The 13,537-nt window shown below is 43.5% G+C and overlaps 1 protein-coding gene across 1 annotated transcript in view; it reads right to left on the reverse strand.

Annotated features, from left to right (window-relative positions):
* The window catches only part of STS (steroid sulfatase), a 158,323-nt gene that overhangs the window by 14,135 nt on the left and 130,651 nt on the right, over positions 1 to 13,537 (reverse strand). The gene's annotated exons all lie outside the window — the stretch shown is intronic.

Raw genomic sequence — 13,537 nt, forward strand, 5'->3', positions numbered from 1 at the left:
TTAACTCTGGGTGCTAGCATCTGCGTGTTCAATCAGATTCTTTCCGTTTTGCCTTTGGAAAATCCACGCCATCTTCAGAACATCAGGACTTAGGAAAACAGTTTCATGTCTTTAATCCCCAAAATGCAGAAATTAATTTAGCAATCAATTTGATGGATAGGGTATAACAAACAACAGACAAGTTGTTTAACGCTGTCTTAAGGTTTTAATTCCAAGACTAAAGTTTAATTCTCATCACCAAACCCTTAGTATGTGATCTCTCAGACTGCTGAATTGTTACATCTCATTAGGAATGATCTTAATCCCGCGCCATATTCCTCCTATTATCTTCAAACATCCATCCAAACTATTTTAAGCCTATATTATCTGTAAAAAAAATTAATATTTGTTTCATGGCTCTGGTATTTTTATTCCTAGAGTTAGGTGAGTTTACATTCTTATAGTTTATTGCTAAAAATTTAACTTTTCCAAATACACCACAGTATCATTGTGGATTGGACACCACCCAGAAAATGTTTGGAATCTGCCGTTCTAGGATTATTTCATGAGATGTTTGGTTCATTTCAAAGTAGCCTAAAGAGGGGGATCCCTGGGTGGCTCAGTGGTTTAGCGCCTGCCTTCAGCCCAGGGTGTGTTCCTGCAGACCCAGGATCGAGTCCCACGTCGGGCTCCCTGCACAGAGCATGCTTCTCCCTCTGCCTGTGTCTCTACCTTTCTCTGTGTGTGTCTCGTGAATAAATAAATAACATCTTTAAAAAAAACCCAAAACCAAAGTAGCCTAAAGAAAATCAAGAAGTTGTCGTCGAAAGGGATAAGAGCATCCAAATGACACAAAAGCATTGAGTTGAGATTTTTAGGCTAGTGAGAAATTAAATAAATGCGTTGGATATATAAATTTAAATCATTACGATTCTCATGGGAACACTACTTGCAAGAGAGCCAATTCTCTTAGGGAATCTGGACGATCGTGAATGCAGCTGAGCCAATGTGGGTCTCTCAAGTGATCCGCACCTTCTGGGTGCCCCAGAGGTGGAGATGGTCCCAAAAGTGCATGCTTCTTTGAAAGAGCATGCAAGCACCCCGATCTATGAAGGAACTTTCTTTCCAATGGCGTTGGATCGCACGGAGGAAGCGCAAGAAAATACATACACTCCGGAGACATATGTCATCATAGCGATTTGTGCAGTGTATCTTGAAAGGTGAAAATGTCTATGTTCTACTCGTGGATGATGGATGCAAAAATCTTAAAATACTGTAACACAAGTGTGTTTGAAGATGGACACAGCGGTGAGAACTTTTGAAGCGTGGGGGGCGAGGTCACGGAGGGCTCCATACTACAGTCTCTGCTTTTGTGTGTGTGTGAAATTTCCCACAATACGTCACTCTGTTTTGTTTTTAAATTATCTTTAGCAACTGCGAGGCACTCTTTCTACCCTGCCTTCTTATCTGGAAAAGTATAGATGCGAGTGTTTTGTTTTATTTTATTTTATTTATTTTATTTTATTTTATTTTATTTTATTTTATTTTATTTTATTATTTTATTTTATTTTATTTTATTATTTTATTCTATTTCATTTTATTTATTTTATTATTTTATTTATTTTATTTTATTTTATTTTATTATTTTATTCTATTTCATTTATTTTATTTTATTATTTATTTATTTATTTTTATTTTATTTTATTTTATTATTTTATTCTATTTCATTTTATTTAATTTTATTTTATTATTCATTTATTTATTTATTTTTATTTTATTTTATTATTTTATTCTATTTCATTTTATTTATTTTATTTTATTTTGCGAGTGGATGTTGAAATTAAAATTTTCATCTGTGCCTCTCTCACGAAACGCGATGCCGTCATCGTGTTCTAAGCTTTCGTTCCAAATTGCTGAGGCTACAATGGGCAGATTGAAAGCACGTTCCTTACAGCATAAACACAACGCAACGCCGTGCAAATCGCAAATAGAGGGTCTTCGCTAACGACGCCTGCAATATATGAAAATGCAACGTGCACGGAGTCGACTCTACAGGTTCACATCGTCTTTCAGGGTTTGATGAAGATGTGCTGCTTTCGTAACCCCTACATTACTGGCAGCTAAAATGAACCACAAAGTAGTCAGACAGCCGAGTTCATGCTGGAAAGAAGTCTCTATTTCTCTGCCAAGATAAAAGAAAATCTGGGGCAATGTGATTAAGTCTCTCCATTGGCAAATCCCTGCTGTATGGCCGAGGAAAATATTCATCGACTGAATAGGAAATGGTTTAGAGTACTATTTCGTTTTGCATTTGTCCTTAAATACTACAATTAAAACGGTAGGACACAAATACCCAAACAGGTCTTAATATGGTACAGCTGAAAACATTTCCTAATCGGGTAATGGTCTCTTATTAGGATGATTAAAATATGTTCTATAAAGTAATCGTGTTGGGATCCCTGGGTGGCTCATTTGGCACCTGCCTTCGGCCTAGGGTGTGATCCTGGAGTCCCAGGATCGAGTCCCACCTCGGGCTCCCTGCATGGAGCCTGCTTCTCCCTCTGCCTGTGTCTCTGCCTCTCTCATGAATAAATAAAATCTTAAAAAATTTTTTAAAAAATAAAGTAATCAGGGCAGCCCCGGTTGGCACAGCGGTTTAGCGCCGCCTGAAGCCCGGAGTGTGATCCTGGAGACCCGGGATCGAGTCCCACGTCCAGCTCCCTGCATGGAGCCTGCTTCTCCCTCTGCCTGTGTCTCTGCCTCTCTCTCTCTCTCTGTGTCTCTCATAAATAAGTAAAAATTCTTTAAAAAAAAATTAAAAAATAAAGTAATCATGTTTAATCACAATGATGCCTTACACTTCAGCTGCCTCTATCTTCACCCTCCTGCCTTTTCGGGCACTAGCATTACTCCCGTCACAGAGTTTGAATTACCTTATGTTGAAATTCAATCCTCAAAATTAGTGATGTGGGGTATTACTAAGTGGCTGGGTCAAATCTTTTTCCTTCCATAGTTTGCAACTTTCTGTGCTCGGATCGCGAAAAAGGAGAACTGGGAAGGCTGGCTAGCCAAGGGGTCGGTCTGCGTGAGCAACAAATGGACGGAAGGCGGTGCGGCCAGCTCCGAGCCGTTGGGGAGCGTGTGCGGGCGGTGGGCGGTGGGCAACGCTCATCACCCGTGGCCCTCCCAGGCTGAGCGTGCTCGTAGCTGCCTCGGCAGCGCTGAAAGTAGTTTTGTCATTGCCATTAATTCTAGAAGGGGCAACATGCCATGCAGCTGTTAGGGGCACGGCTCGCGGCCAGATGTCATGAAGAGATAAGCCAAGAGCACGGTCAGTTGCTGGAGTCCATGCCCGCCTCGTCTCCTGTGTCTCCAGGGAACGTGCATGCGGACAGAGCCCAGAGGCCGCGTGTGCAAGCCGCGTGTGCAAGCCGCGTGTGCCTCCCGGCCCGGAAAGCTGACGTCCAGGGCGGCACGGGCCGGGGCTTCCAGTCGGGCTGCTCCTCGGCCTGGAGCGGCAGGTGCACAAGCAGCCGCAGGCGTCGAGGGTGCGTCATGGGAGCCCCGGGCCTCCCGCCTGCAGTTCCCCGCGGGCAGCAGGGGACGCGGGGACACAGCCACACGCGGCTGCCCGGGGCTGCGGCTGGTCACCGTCCTCGACGGGCAGCGTCACGGCTCCCGAGGCCCTTGCACGCGGCCTCGCCGGGCCAGAGGTCACGCAAGGCACGTTTCAGTTGCCACGGAGGACAACGGCGCTGTACTGTCTCGCTTTTGGTTTTGGTTTCTTCAGCTAGACATCGCTGGGGTGGGGGGGAGGGCAAAAATAATTCAAATGATGAAAAGGCCGAAAGATGCTTTACGTGCGTTCAAAGGCTAAACGCAGGATGCAAATAAGTGTTCGTGTTCTTATTATTGTTTTTTACTTAAAATCTGTTTTCTCCAACTTTTAACAAATGGGATGGAACATTTTAAACACACTTAAAATGGTATTAAAATGTAGGGTTTGGGCGCCCGGGTGGCTCAGTCCGCCGAGCATCTGCCGTCGGCTCAGGTCATGATCCCAGGGTTGTGGGATCGAGCCCCATGTCCGGTTCTGAGCTCAGCAGGGCGTCTGCTTCTCCCTCTCCCTCTCCCTCTGCCCTCCCCTAATCCGTTCTCGCTCTCAAATAAATAAATAAAATCTTAATTTTTTTTTTTTTAAACATAGTGTCTGTTGTTAAAGCAAAACCATGAAATTTGCAGAACAGCTCCTGAATTTCCGTGTGATGCAGTCTCCCCAGTTCCCACTCTGGGAAGGTTAGCAGATGTGTCTATTTCTGAAGATACGGTCACCCTAAACCTTCACTTCTGTTTCTTTGCTTCATTTTACACAGGCCCGAAGCCGTCCTCATCTTTCCTCTCCTCCAGCTACTTCTGATGTCTACGTCCATGAAACCTCCAATCTTCCAGCGTCCACAACGTCGCAGGATGGCTTAAGAGAAATTCTCTAAATGGGAGAAAAAGGAGCGACAAAGTGTTTTCCAGATTTAATAATTATTCCCTAAGCAGGAACAGGGTGGTAACACGAGCTCCCCGAGGTGAATGGGATGTGCTTGCTCTGCACGGACAACATGCAGATCGCACTCACTAAAGCCACAAAGGACTAGCTTGTGGTCACCCTGGCACTCAGCAACTGTCCTCGGGGGCTCTGGGTGGTGTCCCCTTCGCTCTGACACCAGCCTGGGTGAGGCGTCTCCACCTGGGGTGTTGGGAAGGTGCTGCGGGATTTTTATCCTGGCAACTGATAGCCCTAGGCCCGAAGTAGCAGGTGCCATGTCTCCTCACGGCTCGCTAGCAGCCAGAGGTACCACCGTCCTACGCGCCTGGACAGTCGAGCAAGCTGGACATCCGTAGCAATCCAGGGACGACACGGTGGAGGACGGTGAACAGACACACGCAAAAACAAGTGCCTTTTTCTTTTTAAATTTTATTTATTCATTCATGAAACACAGAAAGACACAGAGACACAGGCAGAGGGAGAAGTAGGCTCCCCAAGGGGAGCCCGATGTGGGACCCGATCCCATGATCCCCGGGTCACGACCTGAGCTGAAGGCAGACGCTCATTCGCTGAGCCACCCAGGGGCCCACCTTTCACTTTGAATGAAATAAGTCAATTATTTTTTTAAATAAATCAACTATTAATGTGAACTGTATTTTCGTGATTGGGATGCTCAGATTGCTTATATCATTCTGAAAATATCTCAAATCTGTATGCTTGTGGGTTCAACACACCGTTTTAACTCACACACGATCCTTCTGTGCTCCTTGCCAGGCAAATCGATGTAACAAGTGCTACCGCCGACCCCTATGACCATCTACTTATACAGTGTCACAGTCTAATCCATACTACATACAGTGGCACGGGTTGTGCACTGAACAAATTTAGGAAGCACTCTTCCCACGCCAGTGTCCCCTAGAGTTGTGTGCTATACAACATGTGCAGTCATATATGGAGATCATGAAATTCCATCCACGTTTCCTTTTTTTTTTTTTTTAAGATTTTATTTTTGGGGTGCCTGGGGCAACTCAGTTAGTTGAGCATTTGTGTTTTTTTTTTTTTTTTTTCTAGTTGAGCATTCGACTCTTGATCTCAGCTCTGGTCTTGATCTGAGGGTCCTGAGTTTGAGCCTCACATTGCGCTCTGTGCTAGGCATGGAACCTACTTTATTATTTTTTTTTTATAGATTTTATTTATTCATTCATAAGAGACACACACAGAGAGAGAGTCAGAGACACAGGCAGAGGGAGAAGCAGGCTCCAAGCAGGGAGCCCGATGCGGGACTTGATCCCCGGGTCTCCAGGATCACACCCCAGGCCAAAGGTGGTGCTAAATTGCTGAGCCACCGGGGATGCCTTGGAACCTACTTTAAAAAGAAGATTAAGGCTCGGGGGCGGCTCCGCGGAGGGGGCTGCGCGGCCCCGGGAGCAGCTCGGAGGGGCTCGGGCAGAGGAAGAGGCTCCGTGCGGAGGGGGCTGCGCGGTTCCAGGAGCAGCTCGGAGGGGCTCGGGCGGCGGCTCCGCGGAGGGGGCTGCGCGGCCCAGGAGCGCGAATCCAACAGCGCAGGCTCCGGAGCACAGGGCGCCGGGACACAGCCCAGGATCCGGCCTCCCCCGGGACAGGCAGAGGCCGGGAGGGCCCAGGACAGCGAGGACGCTCCTGCCCCAGCTGAGCACATCAGCGGCCCCGCCCCGGAGCCTCCAGGCCCTGCAGACGGAGTTCCTGCCGGAGCTGAATCCAGGTTTCCAGAGCTGCCCCGCCACTGGGGCTGTTCCTCCTGCGGCCTCACGGGGTAAACAACCCCCACTGAGCCCTGCACCAGGCAGGGGCACAGCAGCTCCCCCAACTGCTAACACCTGAAAATCAGCACAACAGGCCCCTCCCCCAGAACACCAGCTAGACGGACAACTTCCAGGAGAAGCCAAGGGACTTAAAGAACACAGAATCAGAAGATACTCCCCTGTGGTTCTTTTTTTTTTTTTTTTTTTTTTTTTTTTTTTTTTTGTTTTGTTTTGCTTTTTGATTTGTTTCCTTCCCCCACCCCCTTTTTTTCTCCTTTCTTTTTCTTTCTCTTTTTCTTTTTTTTTTTTTTCTCTTTTTCTTCTTTTTTTTTTCTCGTTTTTTTTTCTTTTCTTCCCTTTTTTTTTCTCTTTCTCTTTTCTTTCCTTCTTTCTCTCCTCTCTTTTTCTCTTTTTCCCAATACAATTTGCTTTTGGCCACTCTGCACTGAGCAAAATGACTAGAAGGAAAACCTCACCTCAAAAGAAAGAATCAGAAACAGTCCTCTCTCCCACAGAGTTACAAAATCTGGATTACAATTCAGTGTCAGAAAGCCAATTCAGAAGCACTATTATACAGCTACTGGTGGCTCTAGAAAAAAGTATAAAGGACTCAAGAGACTTCATGACTGCAGAATTTAGAGCTAATCAGGCAGAAATTAAAAATCAATTGAATGAGATGCAATCCAAACTAGAAGTCCTAACGACGAGGGTTAACGAGGTGGAAGAACGAGTGAGTGACATAGAAGACAAGTTGATAGCAAAGAGGGAAACTGAGGAAAAAAGAGACAAACAATTAAAAGACCATGAAGATAGATTAAGGGAAATAAACGACAGCCTGAGGAAGAAAAACCTACGTTTAATTGGGGTTCCCGAGGGCGCCGAAAGGGACAGAGGGCCAGAATATGTATTTGAACAAATTCTAGCTGAAAACTTTCCTAATCTGGGAAGGGAAACAGGCATTCAGATCCAGGAAATAGAGAGATCCCCCCCTAAAATCAATAAAAACCGTTCAACACCTCGACATTTAATTGTGAAGCTTGCAAATTCCAAAGATAAGGAGAAGATCCTTAAAGCAGCAAGAGACAAGAAATCCCTGACTTTTATGGGGAGGAGTATTAGGGTAACAGCAGACCTCTCCACAGAGACCTGGCAGGCCAGAAAGGGCTGGCAGGATATATTCAGGGTCCTAAATGAGAAGAACATGCAACCAAGAATCCTTTATCCAGCAAGGCTCTCATTCAAAATGGAAGGAGAGATAAAGAGCTTCCAAGACAGGCAGCAACTAAAAGAATATGTGACCTCCAAACCAGCTCTGCAAGAAATTTTAAGGGGGACTCTTAAAATTCCCCTTTAAGAAGAAGTTCAGTGGAACAGTCCACAAAAACAAAGACTGAATAGATATCATGATGACACTAAACTCATATCTCTCAATAGTAACTCTGAATGTGAACGGGCTTAATGACCCCATCAAAAGGCGCAGGGTTTCAGACTGGATAAAAAAGCAGGACCCATCTATTTGCTGTCTACAAGAGACTCATTTTAGACAGAAGGACACCTACAGCCTGAAAATAAAAGGTTGGAGAACCATTTACCATTCGAATGGTCCTCAAAAGAAAGCAGGGGTAGCCATCCTTATATCAGATAAACTAAAATTTACCCCAAAGACGGTAGTGAGAGATGAAGAGGGACACTATATCATACTTAAAGGATCTATTCAACAAGAGGACTTAACAATCCTCAATATATATGCTCCGAATGTGGGAGCTGCCAAATATATAAATCAATTATTAACCAAAGTGAAGAAATACTTAGATAATAATACACTTATACTTGGTGACTTCAATCTAGCTCTTTCTATACTCGATAGGTCTTCTAAGCAAAACATCTCCAAAGAAACGAGAGCTTTAAATGATACACTGGACCAGATGGATTTCACAGATATCTACAGAACTTTACATCCAAACTCAACCGAATACACATTCTTCTCAAGCGCACATGGAACTTTCTCCAGAATAGACCACATATTGGGTCACAAATCGGGTCTGAACCGATACCAAAAGATTGGGATTGTCCCCTGCATATTCTCGGACCATAATGCCTTGAAATTAGAACTAAATCACAACAAGAAGTTTGGAAGGACCTCAAACACATGGAGGTTAAGGACCATCCTGCTAAAAGATAAAAGGGTCAACCAGGAAATTAAGGAAGAATTAAAAAGATTCATGGAAACTAATGAGAATGAAGATACAACCGTTCAAAATCTTTGGGATGCAGCAAAAGCAGTCCTAAGGGGGAAATACATCGCAATACAAGCATCCATTCAAAAACTGGAAAGAACTCAAATACAAAAGCTAACCTTACACATAAAGGAGCTAGAGAAAAAACAGCAAATAGATCCTACACCCAAGAGAAGAAGGGAGTTAATAAAGATTCGAGCAGAACTCAACGAAATCGAGACCAGAAGAACTGTGGAACAGATCAACAGAACCAGGAGTTGGTTCTTTGAAAGAATTAATAAGATAGATAAACCATTAGCCAGCCTTATTAAAAAGAAGAGAGAGAAGACTCAAATTAATAAAATCATGAATGAGAAAGGAGAGATCACTACCAACACCAAGGAAATACAAACGATTTTAAAAACATATTATGAACAGCTATACGCCAATAAATTAAGCAATCTAGAAGAAATGGACGCATTCCTGGAAAGCCACAAACTACCAAAACTGGAACAGGAAGAAATAGAAAACCTGAACAGGCCAATAACCAGGGAGGAAATTGAAGCAGTCATCAAAAACCTCCCAAGACACAAGAGTCCAGGGCCAGATGGCTTCCCAGGAGAATTTTATCAAACGTTTAAAGAAGAAATCATACCTATTCTCCTAAAGCTGTTTGGAAAGATAGAAAGAGATGGAGTACTTCCAAATTCGTTCTATGAAGCCAGCATCACCTTAATTCCAAAGCCAGACAAAGACCCCGCCAAAAAGGAGAATTACAGACCAATATCCCTGATGAACATGGATGCAAAAATTCTCAACAAGATACTGGCCAATAGGATCCAACAGTACATTAAGGAAATTATTCACCATGACCAAGTAGGATTTATCCCTGGGACACAAGGCTGGTTCAACACCCGTAAAACAATCAATGTGATTCATCATATCAGCAAGAGAAAAACCAAGAACCATATGATCCTCTCATTGGATGCAGAGAAAGCATTTGACAAAATACAGCATCCATTCCTGATCAAAACTCTTCAGAGTGTAGGGATAGAGGGAACATTCCTCGACATCTTAAAAGCCATCTACGAAAAGCCCACAGCAAATATCATTCTCAATGGGGAAGCACTGGGAGCCTTTCCCCTAAGATCAGGAACAAGACAGGGATGTCCACTCTCACCACTGCTATTCAACATAGTACTGGAAGTCCTAGCCTCAGCAATCAGACAACAAAAAGACATTAAAGGCATTCAAATTGGCAAAGAAGAAGTCAAACTCTCCCTCTTCGCCGATGACATGATACTCTACATAGAAAACCCAAAAGTCTCCACCCCAAGATTGCTAGAACTCATACAGCAATTCGGTAGCGTGGCAGGATACAAAATCAATGCCCAGAAGTCAGTGGCATTTCTATACACTAACAATGAGACTGAAGAAAGAGAAATTAAGGAGTCAATCCCATTTACAATTGCACCCAAAAGCATAAGATACCTAGGAATAAACCTCACCAAAGAGGTAAAGGATCTATACCCTCAAAACTATAGAACACTTCTGAAAGAAATTGAGGAAGACACAAAGAGATGGAAAAATATTCCATGCTCATGGATTGGCAGAATTAATATTGTGAAAATGTCAATGTTACCCAGGGCAATATACACGTTTAATGCAATCCCTATCAAAATACCATGGACTTTCTTCAGAGAGTTAGAACAAATTATTTTAAGATTTGTGTGGAATCAGAAAAGACCCCGAATAGCCAGGGGAATTTTAAAAAAGAAAACCATATCTGGGGGCATCACAATGCCAGATTTCAGGTTGTACTACAAAGCTGTGGTCATCAAGACAGTGTGGTACTGGCACAAAAACAGACACATAGATCAGTGGAACAGAATAGAGAATCCAGAAGTGGACCCTGAACTTTATGGGCAACTAATATTCGATAAAGGAGGAAAGACTATCCATTGGAAGAAAGACAGTCTCTTCAATAAATGGTGCTGGGAAAATTGGACATCCACATGCAGAAGAATGAAACTAGACCACTCTCTTTCACCATGCACAAAGATAAACTCAAAATGGATGAAAGATCTAAATGTGAGACAAGATTCCATCAAAATCCTAGAGGAGAACACAGGCAACACCCTTTTTGAACTCGGCCATAGTAACTTCTTGCAAGATACATCCACGAAGGCAAAAGAAACAAAAGCAAAAATGAACTATTGGGACTTCATCAAGATAAGAAGCTTTTGCACAGCAAAGGATACAGTCAACAAAACTCAAAGACAACCTACAGAATGGGAGAATATATTTGCAAATGACATATCAGATAAAGGGCTAGTTTCCAAGATCTATAAAGAACTTATTAAACTCAACACCAAAGAAACAAACAATCCAATCATGAAATGGGCAAAAGACATGAACAGAAATCTCACAGAGGAAGACATAGACATGGCCAACATGCATATGAGAAAATGCTCTGCATCACTTGCCATCAGGGAAATACAAATGAAAACTACAATGAGATACCACCTCACACCAGTGAGAATGGGGAAAATTAACAAGGCAGGAAACAACAAATGTTGGAGAGGATGCGGAGAAAAGGGAACCCTCTTACACTGTTGGTGGGAATGTGAACTGGTGCAGCCACTCTGGAAAACTGTGTGGAGGTTCCTCAAAGAGTTAAAAATATACCTGCCCTACGACCCAGCAATTGCACTGTTGGGGATTTACCCCAAAGATACAAATGCAACGAAACGCCGGGACACATGCACCCCGATGTTTCTAGCAGCAATGGCCACGATAGCCAAACTGTGGAAGGAGCCTCGGTGTCCAACGAAAGATGAATGGATAAAGAAGATGTGGTTTATGTATACAATGGAATATTACTCAGCTATTAGAAATGACAAATACCCACCATTTGCTTCAACGTGGATGGAACTGGAGGGTATTATGCTGAGTGAAGTAAGTCAGTCAGAGAAGGACAAACATTATATGTTCTCATTCATTTGGGGAATATAAATAATAGTGAAAGGGAAAATAAGGGAAGGGAGAAGAAATGTGTGGGAAATATCAGAAAGGGAGACAGAACATAAAGACTGCTAACTCTGGGAAACGAACTAGGGGTGGTAGAAGGGGAGGAGGGCGGGGGGTGGGAGTGAATGGGTGACGGGCACTGGGTGTTATTCTGTATGTTAGTAAATTGAACACCAATAAAAAAATAAATTAAAAAAAAAAAAAAGAAGATTAAGGATTTTAAGTAATCTGTACACCCAACATGGAGCTCAGATATATAACCCTGAGGTCACAAGTCGTGTGCTCGGCAAAACTGAATTTAAATTTAAAAAAAGGAAAATAAAATAAAATAAAAATAAATTTTAAAAAAGGGAAGAGAATCATGTGCTCTACAGTCTGAGCCAGCCAAGTGCCCCATTTAACTTATTTTTCTAAATTATTTTTTCAGATATTTTTTACTTAAAAATCCTTTTTTTTTTTTTTTTAGTTTTTTTAAACCAAGAGATCACTACATAAATCTAAGACTAAAGCAACCTGTTTCCTGTACCTGTTTCTCCATCTGCAACAGGACTATCATAACATCAATCCAACTGGTGTGTAGTGAGGATTAAGTAGATGAATGCATAGAAGTACTTGCAATCAAGCTGGGGACGAAGGAGCCTAACTGAAAACTACCCCATATTCCAGCCTCTCCCAACGGGGCGGCTCCTGGGACCAGTTCCTGCCTCATTTGCAGGGCAGTGCAATGTGCTGTAGAAACTAGCTTTATCTCCGCTGCAGATACGATGGCTGGGGCCAGATCTCCGTGATATAAGCTCCAACAGATGGCCTGCCCGATCCCCCTCTCGCCCAGCGGTTCTGCACCCCGTGCATCTCCCTTGTCTGACACAACGCCACACGTGTCCTTTCTTGAATTATCTGAAACGCTGACTTCTCCCAACCCCGTCGCATGTTGCCTTCAACCTGAGAGGCAACTTTCAGATCTTGCTGTAGAGCGTCCTGCGGCTTGCCAGTAACAGAACGTGTTCCACCCTGCCTTTTAAAGAAAAGCACAAAAAGCATGAATCCCATGAATTAATTGTAAATATTAAACAGGAGTTATGCGGTGTTATTTCAAAGCGTGCTGAAAGAAGTTGGCTTTAAGGCATTACGTTGTCTTTTGATCTCTAAGACTACAATCTGATCAACAAAACTAACGCACCCCAGTCACCAAGAGCGCATTTACGTATGCCCAGGAAATGCATTTTTAAGGATTTCGAAGGTTACAGAATTTATAGGGATTTCAAAGAATATTTTATAAAAATATGTTCTTTGGAAAAATGTGCTTTTATACAGACCATCAGCCCTCAATATGTGCAACATACTTTGAAATCTGCCATCCTCATCCAGCCAACGAAGCACAATTTACGATTCCACTTGGAGGAAGGAGGTCGGCGTGGAAGGCATCATCGATGTGTTGCTTGAGCAACGTAGTTGACGTTGCCCACTCACTCGCTCCCTCTACAGTGGGATCATTTATCCTCAATTCTGGGCCCCCGCCAATTGCTGGCCAACGTCAGTGCTGAGGTTTACCTGATCGGCATCTTCGCATCGTAGGAAAAATTCAAGGAATTAATGCACGGACCACATTTCCTTTGTCCACCATCCACCCACTTATGTCGTTTCCACATCTTGGCCATTGTGACCAGTGCTGCGACGAACACAGGAGAGCACAGATGTCTTCAAGATCCTGACTGCAGTTCTTCTGGATGAACACCTAGAAGTGGGATTGCTGGGTTGCATGGTAATTATGGTTTTAATTTGTTGAGGACCCTGCATAATGTTTTCCCCAGTGGCTGCACCATTTTGCACTTCCCCAGTGCATGAGGGTTCCCTTTTCCCTACGTCCTTGTCAACGCCTGCGTTGTTTTTGTTTTTCCAGATAGCAGCCACCATCCTTCAATCTTAAAAAGGGACAGAATCCCGCAACGTTCAACAACACGTTGAACCTTAGGGATGCTATGTTACGTGAATGA

This window comes from Canis aureus, chromosome X (genome assembly GCF_053574225.1).
Source record: "Canis aureus isolate CA01 chromosome X, VMU_Caureus_v.1.0, whole genome shotgun sequence".
Lineage (NCBI taxonomy): Eukaryota > Metazoa > Chordata > Mammalia > Carnivora > Canidae > Canis > Canis aureus.